Source organism: Calonectris borealis, chromosome 1 (assembly GCF_964195595.1).
Source record: "Calonectris borealis chromosome 1, bCalBor7.hap1.2, whole genome shotgun sequence".
Classification (NCBI taxonomy): Eukaryota; Metazoa; Chordata; class Aves; order Procellariiformes; family Procellariidae; genus Calonectris; species Calonectris borealis.
In genome coordinates, this window is record NC_134312.1 from 99,895,557 (window position 1) to 99,914,330 (window position 18,774).

An 18,774-nucleotide genomic window follows, 5' to 3' on the forward strand; every position below is an offset into this window, starting at 1 on the left:
TCATAGGAGCTTGGAAGTTAGATACCACCTTCTTTTAGTGGAAATTATCTGAAGTTAGCAGAAGCTTGCTTAATTAGATTGAATCCAGGCCTTAAACAGAAGTGTTGTTCTTTGGGTGCAGCCTTAAAATGAATGAGGGTCATGTGATGGGGTGGATGAACACAACTCTTGCTTTGGGGTTACCTCCAGGGCTTGTATACCTCTGTCCTCAGAACAATCCACCACACTTTAGCAAAAAAGGAGCGTCATGAGCTACAGCACTGTCTTCTATCCATAGGAAAGCTGAAGCATTTGCCCCGGTGAATTACTGTGATCAAGGAGCAGGAAACAAGGCTAGCATGCCCTGAAAAGCAGGCAGAGCGGACATCAAGATATTTAAGCCCTCTGTTCTCCTGCCCCTTCTGTACAGGATACAACAGCGGATAGAAGGAATAGCCTTTTGTTGCAGTGATTTAGTCTTTCAAACAATGGCTATTAAGTCTGTCCAGCCCTTTGGACCAGGAGTGAAGACTGTGCTTGCCTTTCTGCCTTTGCTGGGCAGAGCAGTTTCACTGAGGCAGGATGCAGAGGAGGATGATAAGCCAAGAGGAGTCGCAACGGTGAAAAATGTCCAAAGCAGAACTAGAGGGCTGTTTGGGAGAGGGCTTCTTTCATATTCTTATGTAAAATGTAAACTTAAATAACACTTTTTAATATTATAGGGAGTTCAACTTGCTATTCCCCACGAGGAGAGACAAGTCTTTTTGAACAGTCCCATGAGAATATAGCTTGTTCTTGCTGTCTAACAAGAGAAGGATGAAAAGACAGTAACATCAAAATATCTCAATCCCTGATGAATCTCTGCCACTCTGGTTGTACCAGACAGATGCTGACTTTTTTTATTTTGCAATCATAATAAAATGTGCTGGGATTGCAGAAGGCTTACAGCTGCTGCTGTCTCATGAACAACTTTAAGTGTTCATTTGAAGCAGTTCATCGCTACACCAGAGGATGTTCCTCCTCCCCTGCAATGCTGCATTGCTGTCACAATGTTCTACAACGACTGTTTCTCTCCCCTTCTTCTGAACTGCGCAAGGACATTAGCATGAAAACGAGGACTTTGTTTCTTAAGTGTTCATCCATTCCTCTAGCTTATCCTACCACCTGAAGTCCTCATCTGTGGCATCAATGAGTTGCAGTGGAAATTGGTTTGATGAGGCTGTTTAAGTGCAATCCACTTACATATTATATGCAATAATATCTCTATAATTATAGACCTCCCTTTATTATTATTATTATAACATCTTTCAACACTTTTGAAGTTCCCTCAGTCTCATCATTCGGCTTCATTGACCAGAAGATAAAGAAATCCACCAGCTGCAGAGTTAAAATAATAATGCTGTTGGCTTTAAACTCTCTTTAATCATTAAAATATAAATTAGCTCTTGTACTCGTTACTTCACAAACAGCTTTCTCTTCTGGGTTTCTCTCATCCTCTGCTCACAACTGCCACCTGCTTCTTCTGGTGGCCTGCCTTGCGCCAGGGAGGAGATTCCTTCCCAGTGTTTGTCAACAACAAGGGTGCAGGGCCTTAATGGCAAGAAATCATAGTACAGAAGAGGAGTTGTGTATGAGCAAATACAAAGGAGTAGGTCAAAGAGTAAGGACATCTCTGTCAAAGGACACTCTTAGTACGTCAGTTTTTAGCAGTTGTATCATTTTAGGTAAGAAGTAAGCGAAGCCTCGTTGGAGCACTGCTGAAGTTTTTAGCCAAAATTGGATGCATGGCATGTACCGCCAAAGGTAGGAAGGACAGGAAGGACAGCAATATGCCTCTGACAGTCCCTGAAAAGGAGAGCATTTGGCCTTTGAGTCAAAATGTCTTGTACATTACTGCAGCTATTTTTGGTTATCATATGTCAATGGCTTAGATGATGTACATATGTCCAGACTCATGGACATATATTTCTTTGGTGACAGTTAAGATTTTTTTTTTTAACATATGTTATTTCTAAGTGAAAATTGGCTCTATTTCTAACATAGTAAAATGTGTAAATACACATTGTTTGGCCACAGTTAGTTGTTGCCTGAGATCCTATATGAGGAATAGACTCTCTGTTTGCAGCTGCATCTCCATCCCAACAAAGAACAACTTTGGAGGAAAGGATACGTATCTTTTAATGGGATGGAATATTTCAGACATCAGGATTTGGTACATGGCTTTTGAGGCTCACAACCCTATGAACTAAAACTTACTGAAGTCCATGGGACTAATGCTGTTTAATATCTGAGCACCTCTGAATGCATAGGTACACCAGATAGGAAATCCCAAGCAAAAAGGCCTATGGTCATACAAAGGTGCAACTGGTGCTTAAGTATGTGACAAGTCCCATTAATTCATTGTGACTCCTAAAATTAAGTATTTGCCTATGTACAGCTGCTAGTTCAGGGTTTAAAACTTTATTCCTGACAGTTTTGGGAATAGGAGAAAATAAATATGTTCATAGTTCACATATGTGAATCAGAGAGGAAAAGTCAGGGACTCAGGGCGATTGACACCTCTAGAAATGAAGAACAATGTGTGGTAGAGCTTTAGTGCTACATACACAGCTCTAGCTAAAGAGAATGCTTTACTGAGCCATGAGAAAGGCTGAACTCATGGAAAAATCACACAGCATATTCAACTTAATTGTATCCCTTATGGAGTCCCTAAATTATGTGCAAAGGGATGATCCTAATTATGAAAGGCTCAACCTGTTGGCTAAAACCTTAGAAAATTGCTGTTCTTTCCTATGCTTGTTATCTGAGCTCCTTTCCACATTTCCTAAATGTACAAGACAAAATTTAAAGCTTAAATAAATGAAAGATATTCTGTGTCTGGATTTTGTATATTCATGATTTTTTTCCACAAACTTTGAACATGATACAGTTTGGTTCATGGCCAAGTCTTAAAACAAAGCCTTTTTTAATATTATTATTATTAAAAAAAACCGACGAAGGATAAAAAAAAGTCTATCTTCTATGATATTGCTCAGGCTACATGAATTAGACATGTGAAGCTGTGGCTCCATTGAAAACAGATTTTTGCTCAGATAAATGCTGAAGAAGCAATTTTGCACTCTGCCAGAATGAGTTATTTATAACATCTCTAAAAATATTTTTCCTAATTTTGACAATACTAAAAAAATCTCGGTTTGTTTTACCATGAAGAAAAACTGGCAGTACATAACTTGTGTTGTCTTAAAAGGATATCCAGAACTATATTTATTTATCTCTTATTTCAATAAGTACAGAATTGGAAAGCAGCAACAGAGAGAAGCAAGAGGAGATGCGCTTGGGTATTTGAGCATAACCCCAGTAAGGAAGACTCAGTGTGGTTTACTGGATCTTGAATACTGTAAAGCCAAGCACATATGTCTTCAAAGGGAACCCAAAATATCACCTCTGATACAACAGGAACATCATGCAAAGTGGCACAGCCACGTGTGCCTGGCAGCAGAGTAATCAAACCTTCTGCCAAAGGCAAGAGAAAAATTCAAGGAGTGGGTGGAGGCAGAACGCCCTTGGGCAAAGACATGGCGTAGCTGCAGCATTGCACTCTTGAAGAGCAGAGTTCCGACCCCCCAGTCCCTTGCCCTGGGTCTGCTTGCTGCATGAAGCAGGTAGGCAGTGCCCCAGCCACTCTTGTAGGTCCAGCATTGCCCTTATCAGCTGGTTGCTGCCGTTCAGCAGCAGCGTTTTGCTGCAAAGACATCTCCTCTCTTACCCGAGTCTCGCACGCAAGAGGTACCTTTTACTGATGAAGAGGTTCAGCTCAGCTCTTATTTAATGGAAAGCCTTTGTTTATGATATTTGCTGTAAACAAAGTTTTGAGGTCCTGCAAGATATTTTTAAAAAGGGAGAGTGTGATGACACTGTCTTCTGGGAGGGGAGGGTTCACAAGAATTTGTAGGAAAACTCTGTCCAGCCTTTGCGTACCCCTGACCAGAACTGCTTTCTTTGCAGAAGCTACATAAAGATTTGGGAGCTTTTTAGGGCTACCAGAGGATGTGACATGGCATAGTGTGCTACCCTCAATCAGTGCCTAGGTGGGCAAGGCCTCCTTCCCCTCTTGTATAAATGATGAGCTGCCCCAACCAAAGGATATTTTGTCTTCAGTGCACCAGTTCTGTTGTCAAGCCTTTTCTTCTTTGCTAGGTGTTGGAGCATGAGGCCAGGCTAACTTGTGCAGGTGGGAAGTTAAGTCCGTGGTGTTAATGAGGAGATGGTCCTAATAGTACTTGCAGGAAAAGGACATCTGAGGAGACCTGATGTGAAAGAGGAAACTAGCGGTCTGGGACAGCCACAGAGGAAGCGTGTGTTTGGGAGGGTGGGTGGGTAGACCGTTATGAAAAAAGCAGAAACCTGATCTAGAAATCTTAGGGTTGCTGAGCTATGTGAAGGTATAATCTGTATTCGTAGTCTTGGAAAAATAACACGAGGTAAGAGCTGCAAGTGCTTTCGTGGTTATTAAGCTTTACTTCAGAATTCCTCGTCTGACCCTAAGTTTTTACAGGATGAGCTTTAAGATTAAATAAATGGAAAAAACATGTCAGCTTGTGTAGCTACAAGGATTTTTTTATTTTGATAACTGCTCCTGTCCTCCAGCTGAAGTGCAGCTTCCACGGAGTTTCAGTAAGTGTAAGCAGGATTGTGGTTCCTAATGAAGAAATCTGCCAGCCCCTAACTTGGCATGGATGTGCCTGGAGTGGGCAGAATTGCACATTGCAACGTATTTACTTCCAGAGTGGAAGCAGTAATTTTTGAAATCTAACAAAATTTTAATTTTAAAATTGTTTAGATTGTCGAGAGAGTTTTTTCCTCCTTTTTATACTGTTTATTCTTTTCTCTAATTTTTTTCTCCCCAGGTAATCTTTACTTTTCCCCTTAATTTTTTTTTAATACAAGAGTATAAACAAAAATTGGCTGGAAGAGAGGATCGGGAAAAGGAGAAAGAATTTAGAGGAAAAAAGAAAAGGAGAAGAAAAAGCATGGAGATATGCAAGGCCGCTACTTTTTAAAACATAAGTGAAACCATTTACGGAAGTACTGGTGTGCATTTTTCAGTAAGGTTTTGTTTGTTTGTTTGTTTGTTTTTCAATGGACCATGTAAGAAGTCAAGGCATCTAACTTGGTATTGTCATTAATGTACAGTGGGAGCTGACCCAGGCCTCTGTTTAAATAGAAAGGATAACTGCAGTGGAGTGGGACTGATTTAAAGAGGACAAAGCCCTCTGCAGTAGAAGTTGGTGCGAGAGCATTTTCCTATTGAAGCAGGTCAAAAACTAGGTACCTGTAATGATTCTGCCTTCATTTCTTTCTATTAAAAAAAGTTCTTTTGAGCTTTTAGACAGACCTTTTCTACAACAATCACTCCTTTGCATGCTTTCCCTTTTTGGTAGGTTTTCTTACCACTTCATGGTATTACTTACCATAAAAGGAAGTTTCTTAGCTTTACCCTCCCACGCGTTCCTGTTAAATTCTGGGGTGACATAAATATGCCTCCACAAATGGGTGTTTGTTAGGGTTGGTTTTGAGTGCAGCACTGAGAAAAGATGCCAGGTTGGTTGATTCAGTGCATGAAGCTTTCATTTATATGTGGAACAGATACAGCAGGATTAGTAATGGGAGAAAATTTCAAACACATTTCTGTTAGAGGGTAGTTCACAGAATCACAAAATTGTGGAGGCAGGAAAGGACCTCTGGAGATGCTCGAGCTCAACCCTCTACTCAAAGCAGGGTCACCTGAAGCAGGTTGCTCAGGGCCATGCTTAGTCAGGTTTTAAGTATTTCCAAGGATGGAGATTTCACAGCCTTTCTGGGCAACCCGTGACAGTGTCTAGTCGCTCTCAAAAAAACCCCAAAACAACAAAACAAACAAACAAAAAAACCCAAACAACCCCCCCCCCAACAACAACAAACAAAACCAAAACAATCCCCCAAAACCCCACAGGTTTTTCTTATACTTAAATGATTTCGCGTATTTCAACTTGTGCCCATTGCCTCTTGAAATTTCACTGGGCACCATTGAAAAGGGCCTAGCTCCTTTTATTTGCACCCTCCTCGCAGACATTTATACACTCTGATAAGATCCCCGTGAGTCTTCTCAGAGCTTAATGGTCCCAGCTGTCTCAACCTCTCCTTGTATGTCAGATGCTCCAGTCCCTTAATTATCTTCACAGCCCTTCACTGGACTCACTCCAGTAAGTCCATTTCACTTCCACTTTCCGCTATGCTTAGCGATCCTCCCCAGCAATTGAAATTTTGGATCTGAAACTGAAAGTAATGCTGCCATTATCACCCCTGGTGTCGTTCCTATTAAGTATTACCCCACCCTCTCAAGAGAGTTAGTGCCATACAGCCAACCAATATCTTGGCGTTATGACAAGAAATATTCTTCTGCAAGAGCAACACACCTGCTTAACCCTACTTGGAGGATGGTTTTCTTCTCTTTCTTAAGGCATTGCCTTAAGGTATTGTTTCCCACAGTAGGATGTTGGAATACTTCCCAGTAACATCTAAAAATATTGAATTGCAAAGACTGTAGTTGTGCTTTTGTTAGAAACAAGTGGAAATGGATTTGACCATTGCCAAGGATTCAATTGACATTTGATCAGGTGTTAGATGCGTGTGGAGTCCTATGCTCCAGGCATCTTTTGTGTTGATGTTTCAAATAAGGACTCTTAAACCAAAAAAAACCAAGGATAAAACCAAACAAAACACCAAAAAAATCACATTGAAGAGGACATGCCGTGAACATGTATGCAAGCTCATATTTTAGTTAAAATTATTTTTACTTCACACTTTCTATTCTTTCATTTTAAATGTTAATTTTTCTTTGTCCTTTAAATACTTTATTTGTCTGGATATGTCAAATAAGAGGGATGCTGCATGCTGCCAGGTGCGATAGTTTGACAGCTGCTTGAATCAAATATAGTATTCTTATACTGCATATATTGAGAATAAATTGGGTGTCACTGAGTTTCGTGTTCTTCCTGTTTAACAAAAGCTACATAATGCAAATGGGAAGTCTTCATAAAATGGTAAATAAATAGGATATTATTATTTGAAAATACCAGGGTATGTTTTACTTTTGAAGCTTAACTTTAATGGTTTTCAATGTGGTGTTAAATTGCTGGTTACATGGGATGTTTAATAACTTCACAAATAGCGAGCTTAATTGTGATTGCGATTGGTGAATAACTTGCTTCTGTGTTCAGTCAGTTCTCCATATTAAAATGAGGATGCAACAGAGCAAATGAAGCATTGACTGCAGGTGGATATACTTCTCTGAACACAACATTGACTCCTACATATAAAGGGAGGTTCCTATCTTACTCAAAGTATTAAAATGCTCCCACTTGGTTCTAATTGGTTTTGACTTCCACAGAAGTACAGAGTGGGTAATTTTAAAGAACAGACAACCAATTTTTTGAATTCTGAAAGGAAATAGCAAGTGTGTGTGTTTGTTGTGTGTGGATGATTTATACCTAAAATATAAACCCACACATATAGGCATTGGAAAGATAGAGGGAATTTTCAAAGTGCTTTTTTTTTTTTATTTAACAAGAAATTCATTTACCACTCTGCACTTCTTCCAGCTGTCTGTAGTATGGTGATTTATGAGAAAGGATTGTTAGAGTTTGATTTAGAGCAAAGCTAGGCACTGAAGTACATTCACTTTATGACAGATATTTCCTGTTATCTTTGAGAAGACCTCTGCAATAACACGTTTCCATACCCTCCTAGATCTGTTAGAACTGCTTAATGGCTCTCAAGCAAAGTCCCAGGCTCTGATTCCCTTTTGTGTTCTGCCTTCCGGGCTGTGCAGGAGGGAAAATTAGGTACAAAAGGGAGCAGGTGGTGCAGGACTCAGCAGCAAATGAGCTATAAACTTGGGGAGAACAATGTAGGTAGAAGCAATTAATTTTATATTGAAGTACACTATTCCTTCCACTAATCACAGCTGCTCAGGTCTCACTGTGAAGAAGAAAGGAAGGATGATAGGCAGACATGTAATGCAATGAAAAAAATCCACCTAGTTTACAATTTAAAGGGTTCTTGTGTTAAAAGCTAAAGCCATTTAAATTCCAGCTTTAGGGGAACATTAACTTTTCCTCCTTAGAAAATGTATGTTAATAGAGGACTTGGGGACTGGCTAGGGATGTGTTTGTCAGCCTAATGCTACATCAAACCCATGACCTTTTTTTTCCTTTTTCAACTCTCTGAGCTTTGTGACTAAATTACGATAAAGTGAGAATTACCACTATTTATTTCACTAAGTTTTATGTACCTCATACATATGGTTATAATAGTTGTTAAATCAGAGGTGGAAAAAGGTAGGTGATAGATCATAATTTCCTCTGTTGCATCAATTAAATAAGGACCAGTTCTGCTATACTTGCTTCATTATGGTAGCAGAGAGATGACGTCTTTCTTCACATACAGGACTTGTAGAAGCGCTATCTACTTATATGACCCTAACACCTAGAAAGCCCACTCCTGGATTACAGTCACACAGTCAGTGCTGTGTCCTCACCAGTGCTTACCTCAGTTGTCTGAAGCAGGGCTGGAAACAAAGGACATACTTTGAAAGGAGTCCCCTTACAGCAGTAAAAAATTCATCCTTGTAATGAATAAGCAGTGGTGAAATGTATACTGTTTGGAGTATCTAGACCAAGTCCGGGTGTCCCATGGGAGAACAGGGGAAGGAGAACAACTTCTAATTCAATCACAACTTTATGGACTGCGAGCAGAAACTGCTGTATAAAATGGTATGCCTTGTATTCAGAAGGGGTGGGATTACAGAGGGATCATTTTCAGTCCTTTAGGCTCTTAAAAATCAATGGAAGTTGGAGACCCTCTGTAACGAGGGAGCATTTCACCCAAGAGCGAGTGAGAGAGGAATGAGGTCATTCAGAGTCATGGGGCTCACAAATAGGCCATGAGACAAAATTCCAAATTATTATGGAAAATAAGTGCACGTTTGCAACAACTGTGTTTATGTGGAAATCCTCTGCCTTAGTTTGAATGTTTCTTTTGGAACTACTTGACCCCCAGAGGCAGCCTTCAAGAAATAAGTTTGGAAGCAATATATACATTTGGCCTGCTAAAGCTAGTTGAGTCAGATGTTTGGATTTGTCACTCCCCTTTCTTATATAAAGTCTGGGCTCAGCTGCTCAGGAGGGTTTGCTAGCCAGACTGAGGAGACTGGTTATTCAGAGCTACGTTTCCTGCCTTGTCTGTTCTGCGGGAGATCTGATGCTTTGGCCTGTGTTGTAGCTGTTGTGTTCAATGTTGTAAACTGCTTGGGGTAAGTACAGGAGGCTTGAACTGTCTAGTGGCGCTTCAGTGAATGAGTTTGAACCCAAGTGGCAGCTGAACGAAAAATGGATAATGTCTCCAGATTCCCACAAGTGAGAAGATACTGAAGTTTAATGACTAAATACTCAATAACTTTGTAGACCAAGCCCAACAGGGAAAAAAATGAAATTAATAATTTTAAACTTTGGTGGGAAGTAGAGTGGCCCAACAGAGTTTTACTGTTTTTTTTTTTTTTCTCCTTACTAGCTAGTGTAGTGTAATACAGTAAGGTTTTCCATCAAAGGCAGGGTACCAGTTTTAGCCCAATAACCAAGTTATCAAACAAGAAGCAACAATATAATGATCCTGGAAAACTTGAAATTATTGAATATGAATAAAAATGGAGTCTTTATCCATTTTGTATATTATATAGTATATTTTTATTTTTTCTCTCACATCTGATTTTCTTGTGGCGTTCTCCATTCTCTTGAAGGATCTTGCTGTGCCTAACCTGCCTCAAGGAAGGTATTGTCTAATTAAAAAGGCTTATGTAGAGTATAGAATTCAGTTACAGATTTCTGATTGTCCTGCAAGAGAAATATATTCATTTAGCCCAGCCTAACTGGAAAATAACTGATGTAGCTTCCATAAGTGACCCAACTGACTCCAGCATTGGCCAGTGAAGTATTTCAAAATCATAAATGAGATTTAAACACTAGATTATTTGATGTCCTGAAAAATGTTGATTCTTATTTTCTTGCCTTCTGCTATCCGAGTCTTTTGGACTGCATTTGGGCGATGTCCCTGAGCATGAAAGCTGAAAACACGCTATTTTCAAAAAGCCTTATTTTTATATTTGCACTCCAGAAAAGGTACCTTTCAAATAACTGACGTTGGACATCGCAGCATTGTTACCCAAGGCGATGGGTGACATAGCAGTTGCCATGGTTTGTCTAATTAGCAGGCATTTTACCTCATATATATTTTGTCCAGTCTGCTCTGCTTACATCTTCAGGATTTAGCATGACCGAACAGTCAGCTTTGAAAATCTGTCTCTACATACGTGCAAAATGGGGAGGAACACAGGACCTCGCAGAGCTGAATGCAGCAGCAGCGTGTGTAAGGAGTATGTCTCAGTCAGTGCTAAATCCCTCCTATTTATTTCTCACCGTTAAATCTGAGCCTAAGTTTACGTGTGCAACGCAATTTGTGTCGAGTTTCCTCTTCCGAATATATACAGTTGTGGACATTTGCATGCTTATTTTTCAAGCTCTAGCCTTTACATGGGTGACTTCTAGTGTAGGCTAAGGCAGCAGGCACTTACCTGAAAGGCGCTTTCCGTGTGGGTTATGCCCCTTCTCCGCACCAGAGAGAAGCGCTCCAGGGGCTGTCACGCGCGTGGTTACCCAGACAGTCGTGACTGCGTGCTCTCGGAGGCCCACGCCGATTTACTGAGCGGAGAGACGCGGCAGCAGCCAAGGCCACGGTAGTGATTTGTATAGCCTGCCGTCCGCTTCCGCCTCCTTCCCTCTCTCATATACAGTAATAAGGTAGTATTGCTACCTATGTTGGGTATTAGCCTCAATTATCCAAGTAATGCAATTCAGCTAGAGATAGAGTGTGAATTGGGACTTAGTCTTCACTCCCATTTTAATGCTGTAAAATTTCAAGCTAACTGCCAGCTGCCTGCCAAATCGGGCCCATAGGTACGCCTTATTTTGCACATGTGCAGGAGGGTGCTTCTGGAAGCTGTGCGCTCTGTGCAAGCTGTGCAGCTTTCACTTACTCTGACGAGAACCACCCAGTTAGTCTGAGACAGTTGAGCCTCAGCATTTTAATAGATCTGTGTGCTCTTGGACCTCATCACGTTGTTATGAGAAGGCAATTTTAATTTTCATATTGTATAGTAATGCTCTAAACTAAACATATTGCTTTGAAGCAAAGCAGCTCAAACTTGAAAGAATTCATAAAGTGGAAACAGGTGTAGTCAGCTGTTTAAATACTTCGCAAGTTGTTTGACACATTACCACAGTAGTTTGATTCACATTTGAAAGTTAGGCATTTGCATAAGCAGAGTGAGATCATAAATCATTTTGGACAGCGTATTATTGTGTTAGTTCCTGTGGATTGATGGAAACAAGTAGCTGCAACAAAGCAATGCAAGCCTGTTCTGAACATATATGCGTGTTTATGATCATTAAAGCAAAGAAAGTAATAGAAAATATTTTTTCATATACAGATGAGGTTTTTCTCCAACTGTATTATTTTTGTGCTTCCTTTTGGTAAGCTTGGAGTTGCTGAGTTCAAGCGGCTCAAATATTTGTTTAAATAAAAAGTCAATAGGGCACCTAAATTCCATGTAAAAGGGAGCTCAGGCATTGTATTTGCAGAAGTGAATTCCAGATGCTACAGAGCACTCCAAATCGTGCGCTATCTGGATTTTCTTGTTGTCTTTTGAATAATTGTTGTATGCCATGACCCATGATCTTTGTTTCCCTAGAAGTACACACTACTCCATATTTTATGACATGCTGCAAAATGGATGAAAATATTAATCTTTTTTTAAAAAAAGCTAATTTAATAGAGGAAGAAGGGAGAGAGCCAAGCATTATGTTATAATTTTTGATGAATGCTCTATATTTCATCTTTATGCACTTGAGCCAAGAGAGTAACTCATTTCTTTGCATAAACATATGGTGGCTTTGTTTTTAGGCAGATTTGTGACAGTAGTGAGTGAGTGACTTTCCAGGCTCTGACAGTTGTCATATTCATGGGTAGCAGTACTGCCAAAGAGCATACATATTAACATGGTTACTCAAATTCCCTGTAACACCAGAGTACTGGATTCAGAAACTGCTTCTCCTAAAAAGTTGAATGTTATTACATTTGTTTGCTCGGGTGCTTTCTGTTCATTTGTATGGGGCTTTTTGCTTGTTATTTTTACAGTTTTTGAAAGTCTTTATTTCAGAGCCAATATATACAATACAAACTGTTTGCCTTTGATCCAAAGTAGTCAAAGATACTGGATTTCAGCAACTACAGTCTTTTTCTGTGGAATAGATCTGTTTGTGTTATTTAACGATGGGACCCAACTAGTATATTTTCTCAATAAACAATAAATATTAGAGACTGTGGAATGGAAAGCAAAAGGAACATCATCCCTGTCTTCTGCTTGACAAAGACCATCTGACAGATCCACTCTTGCCTCCTGATAGGTAAAGTAGGCAAGAAAGGGAAAATAATGAAGAAAACAGTCTTGAATCAACAAGTTGAAATGCTAAGGATTTTATGGAGAAAGGAGAACCTAGATAAGGGACCAAAAAGACCATGGCGTGCTGTGCTGCGAAACCTTTATTCAAACATATAAAAGGAAAAGAGAATATTTTTTATTAGACAATTAGTGTTTTACAGCCAATAAAACAGGATCAGGCAATTGAGTTCAGATATAAAGAAAGCCAACCCCTCCATTTCTTGAAAATACTCTAAAATTTTCAAAGGAAAATTCCGTCAAGATCAAAACAGCAGCTTCGTTATACTGAAAAGGAAGATGGAAAGGGCATCCAGACAGGAATGGTCTTTCTGTCTTCTGCTCAGTTCCCCACTTGCCCATTGGCAGTGCCGATAGCCACCAGCCATACAGTCGCAGCATGCTGAAACTTGATTACTCTTAAACTTGCAAGTTAGATTTCAAAGTATAGGATTTTCCAGGAGAGTGATGAGTAAAACAAAGCAAGCTAACTTAACTGTGTTAACAGTTATGTAAGTGTTAACTGTTTATAAGTGTTATTTGCTGAAATTTTGATGCTGTCTATCCCATATCCTATTTTTCCACAGGAATTGACAATTGGATGGGGGGGTGGAATTCTCTGCTTCTAGTCTCCATGCATCAAAGCTTATTTAAATGCATATAGCAATCTTAAATGCTTTCTCCCAATTTACTGTTGCAATCTGAGAACGCCAAAAGGTTTAACTGAACTGATAAGCAGTCTCAAAACAGATGATTTTTCTATCAGTTTATGACATTTCTAGAACTAGATCCAAATCAAATCTGTGTGATAAATAATAAACTGTACATTTTTATATGATATAAATATCACTGAACATATAATTTAGCAAGTTAGCAGAAAAGGCAAATGCAATATATAGCAAAAGATGGCAACCAGTTCTGTTGCCGTCTTCCAGATCATTTTGCTCCCAATGTGATGAGGTTATTATAACCCAAAGCTGTCCAAAGAAAATGAGCAAAAAAAGATCAGATTTTGCATTAAATAAATACATAGATGCTGAGTCAAAATAAGAAGGAGCAGTCAGTGGCAAACTTTTTATTTCTGGATATACTTCCACAAACTATTCAAGTCCTTGATGTATTTAGAAAGCAGGCAACTGCTAAAAACTAATCTTAGAGAGAAGGTACAATATGGAAAACAAAACAAAAATATAATTTTTATTTTTGATACAACAAACCACTTAGACATGTGCTACATCTTATAATCTGGTTAACAAAGCATTGAGACATCTACCTGAGTTCTCCCAATAGCACTACTTAAAAATTAATTCAACAAGCTGTTGAGCAATCTTCCTTGATCCAGTAAAACACTCAAGAATGTGCAAAGTAATATTGAACACTCCTGGTGTCACCTGAACTCTGTTGCTAAATCTGTTATGGATTTTTACCGAATAAGCTTAGTCTCATTTGTCCCAGTCCACTCTTATGCATAAATTTACTCTTTCCTTGGCATCAGGGGATGGATTTGCTTTTGCATTAATTGTAACCTTTGCCCTAAACTATGAAGTTAAATGATCACAAAGAATCACAACTGAATGGGGAATAGCAGCAGAAGTGATGAAGTTTTCATCTTGGGTAAAATTTGAACTGATGCAATGAATAGTACTTCAGGCAACAGCTAAATTGGCTAAGCCCCCATGATCAGAGTGACATGAGATCAGCTGTGTAGTTTGTAGTTTTTGTCTTAATACTGCCATGTATATACCTGTGTGGAGGATGATCGAGCCACAGGACAAAAGGGAAGCATACTGTTCTTTTAGAGTTTCCAGTTTCCTGAGTTCTTACACTTACTTTTTCAAGTGTGAATGTTTTTGGTATATTGTCCGTTTTTCTGATGAGGAGATTGGGTTGAATATAGCGATATCCACTAAATTACTGGAATAAAGTGCTTTTGATAGCACTGGGTACCTCCAAATTTTACCATCACTAAACAAATGTAAGTTTGCTGAATTTAAGTTTGATGAAATTAACTTCATCACATCAGGATGTTTTAGAGACCAAAAGCATAAATGGGATCAAAAAAGGATTAGGCAAACTTACAAAGGAGTCATGAACTATTAAACACAATGGTTCGCCAGTTCATTCAGTGGAGTCCCTAATCTACGGGATACCATAGATAAGGAACACTGTACATTTGCTTTGATTCTTCAGTATTTTGCTTAAGTATCCACTGTTGGTCATCCTGAGAGACAAGATATTGGGCTGTGTGTTGGATATCTTGGCCTGACTCTGTAGCTGATACACTGTGATGTCTTCACAGTCAAACCTGGTAGACCTCACCAATGGAAGAGCAATTTATTGTCATCCCATATGATTGTTGAGAAATAATTTGCTAGGAGTAAGATGACTGAGAAGTCTTCTAGAAGAAGCCAGAGAAGACATACTGCAAAGAGCCGTGGTTTAGGACATGGTGCTTTATTCCTGTTCTTCTTATCCAGAGCATTTTACTGAAACATCTGATCTTCTACTTTTGACTTTCTCAACAGTGCCAGTTATCCAAGCTGGATCACTGCTCTAATAGAGTTATACCTCCACAGAGGATACCTGAAAGGGTAATGTGTATGCCAACCCATTTTTTCCTCTGAAGGAAACTGCCCTTTATTTGTTTACAAGCAAATACAATTCTTGTTTTAATTGATGATTTCCCAAGCAATTAAACAAAATAAAGATCCAGGAATAAATAAGAAAGTCTGGTTTAGATGTTTCTTCTCTGTATATGATCTTGGGGTAAATAAGGCCACAGACAAGTCCTAAGAAACACCATGAATTTCACGTTGGAAAATAACTTCTACTATTTTTCCTTCTAACCAAAAGGAAAATGCATGCAGTCCTTCTTCTAAAGACATAGCCAGACAATGCAATCATTTATTCCATGGGAATAAATAAAATAGATTTTGTCTCTACTATCAGCCAAATAGAATCATAGAATCATGGAATCATTAAGGTTGGAAAAGACCTCTAAGATCATCGTGTCCAACCGTCAACCCAACACCACCATGCCCACTACACCATGTCCCTAAGCGCCTCATCTACACGTCTTTTAAATACTTCTAGGGATGGTGACTCAACCACTTCCCTGGGCAGCCTGTTCCAAGGTCTGACCACTCTTTCAGTAAAGAAATTTCTCCTAATGTCCAGTCTAAACCTCCCTTGGCGCATCTTGAGGCCATTTCCTCTCGTCCTATCGCTAGTTACTTGGCAGAAGAGACCAACACCCACCTTGCTACAACCTCCTTTCAGGTAGTTGTAGAGCGCAATGAGGTCTCCCCTCAACCTCCTCTTCTCCAGGCTAAACAACCCCAGTTCCCTCAGCCGCTCCTCATAAGGCTTGTGCTCCAGGCCCTTCACCAGCTTCGTTGCCCTCCTCTGAACATGCTCCAACACCTCAATGTCTTCCTTGCAGTGAGGGGCCCAGAACTGAACACAGTATTCGAGGTGTGGCCTTACTAGTGCCGAGTATGGGGCACGATCACCTCCCTGCTCCTGCTGGCCACACTATTTCTGATACAGGCCAGGATGCCGTTGGCCTTCTTGGCCACCTGAGCACACTGCCAGCTCATGTTCAGCCGGCTGTCAATCAGCACCCCCAGGTCCTTTTCCTCTGGGCAGCTTTCCAGCCACTCTTCCCCAAGCCTGTAGCGTTGCCTGGGGTTGTTGTGGCCAAAGTGCAGGACCCGGCACTTGGCCTTGTTGAACCTCATACAAATGATAGATATTCATATGATACATTAATCTCTTATTTTGACCATTGGAAAAAAATGACTTTTTTTCCTCTTAATCTTCAGAGTAGTTAAATTATATCTGAAAACTTACAAATTTTCAGTTGCAATATGGATCATGGGAGTCTGTAAATTGATTCAAGTTGCATGTGTTGACTGATCCTTACACAGACAGCAATTACAATCACTAGCCAGTAATTTCTCTGGCAATTATTTACCACGCTGTGTTAGCTGAGTTGTAGCTGACACACATAGAAGATCCACAAAATTTCAAGAGAAGGTTATGCTTTTTACCTGACCTACTGATACAATTACAAGATCTGAAGAATGATTTGCTAGCCTCAACTTTTTTTTTGACCTATTAGCTGATACAGTAAAAGATACTATGTCTTCCCACAAATTTTGTCTCATTGACCATTTTGTCATTTTAATAAAGACCTAGTTTAAATCCTTTCTCTGTAATTATAAATGGGATATTTTTGTTTGAAGTTAAAATTAATCCATAGTTGAAAGATCAGAATTTTTAAAAGAATGAACTTCAGCCACGAAGGTTCAATAATGAACATAACTTTATTTAATTTAATCTGTGTGTTCTAGAAGTAATTAAATACGTTGTTCTACACTTCTGTTCTTGAAGGTGTAGATCCTTCTTTTTGCCCAGAAGCGAAAGGGGAGGAAGTAGCTGAATGAGTGATGTCATCAGTATTTCATCTCTCTTCCAAACAAGTAGTTTGACTAAAATTTTTCATGTCACTGCCCTCATCCTTTGATGCACACAAAGTGGATCTCTGTACTTCAAGTTCATTGATAATCCATACAGATTTAATTATTTGTCTGGGATCAGATTGTGGCAGGACAGGACTCAACTGAGATCAGTAGCAAGATACTGATGATTCTAAGAAATAGAGAACACACCTGTAAGAGGCAAATTTCAATAAACCAATGGTTGAGTGTATAATGATAGGCTGTACAATGAATTTAAATCTCAGATCAACACCTAACTGAAATTAGGTGTCCTTGCAGTATTACAAGATGTCGTCTTGCAATTTCATGACTAAAAAGACACATGGTGTAGCTGTCATAGATATTACTTAAAATTTGAGACACCCAAATTTGAAAATATCCTAAAAATACAAGACAGGAATATTCCTAGTAATTGCCTTCATTTGGCCCATAAGCCATAACTCCAAACAATAGGCAGCTAGGCACACTAGTGACACACTGAATTTTTGCTAATAAATCCTTCTGAGAAGCTCTGGATTACCTGTCTCTCTTTCTCTGGAGTATGTCTTTTGTAGTTCAGCTACTGAATTGTTTCTGATAGAAATGGTGGCTACCATATTTCAGCACGTGATGATATCTTGCCTTGGAATGAGGCAAAGTAACCAGCTCTACACCTCAAGGTACATTTTGTTCTTTGTGTTTCTTCAGCATTCTCAGCAAAAAACCAGCCATCAGGCAGATGATGAGCATGAAGAGTAACAATGATTTGAGGGGTTAGGCACTCTACATTGGGAGTTTAGGCACTTAGGAACCTGATTGAAAAAATAGCTCTTTAAACAACTTAAATTTGATTGGGCTACTGTTGCCCCCCTATTAAGGACTGTATTTCTATTGCAAAAGTTATACACAGTGCTTTGAGGGACAGAGAGAGGGAGAAGGTAGGTCTCTCTAAATCAAATCTTACAATCATCGCTGGTTTGTGGGCAGTTTTCACTGTTCCTTTGAGAAGTTCAATTATGTGAAGATTACAGAAGTAGCTGTAGGAGATGCTCTCAAGTGCCTTTGGTATTAATTCAAAGAGAAATGAGTGAAAAAATAATTTGAAGCCTGACATTAATCTTTGAATTTGTAGAAAAGCAATTGTTAGAAAATTCCCTACTGGTTTCTTTTCCCAGTTCGATTCAGACTAGTTTTGAACAGTAGGTTTTTCAGCACAGAGTTAGTATTTCTGTTCTGTATAGCTGGCATAAAATATTGCTGTCAAGAGTCAATTTGGATCGGTAAATATTTTTCTCCTGCAGTATTCCAGTATGTTTTCAAAAGGGACAGAGCGGGTTGAAAAGCTGATCATGGAAAAAGAACTATTCTACTAAGTTTGATTAACATCAGTTGGTTGATGGATCAAAACCAGAATCTGAAATAGGACTTTTTTTTTTTTTTAATACAGTGTAGCTAAGAGTTGAGCCTGTTTATAACATTTTTTTAAATTCAAAAGTCTGAGAATCTTAAATCCCATCTGTGTGTGCTCAAAACCCTATGAAAAAAGCTGGATTTACAACTAGTTTATTCAGTTCAAAATCATCAAATTCTGTCTGTGAGGCCTGATCTCATCAGAATTACCCTATTTTAGGTCACCGTCTCTGTGACAATAGCATTCAGATCTAGTGCCTACAAATCTGACCCAAAACTAAACTATATCCTTAGGCAATCTTGGATCGTGAACAT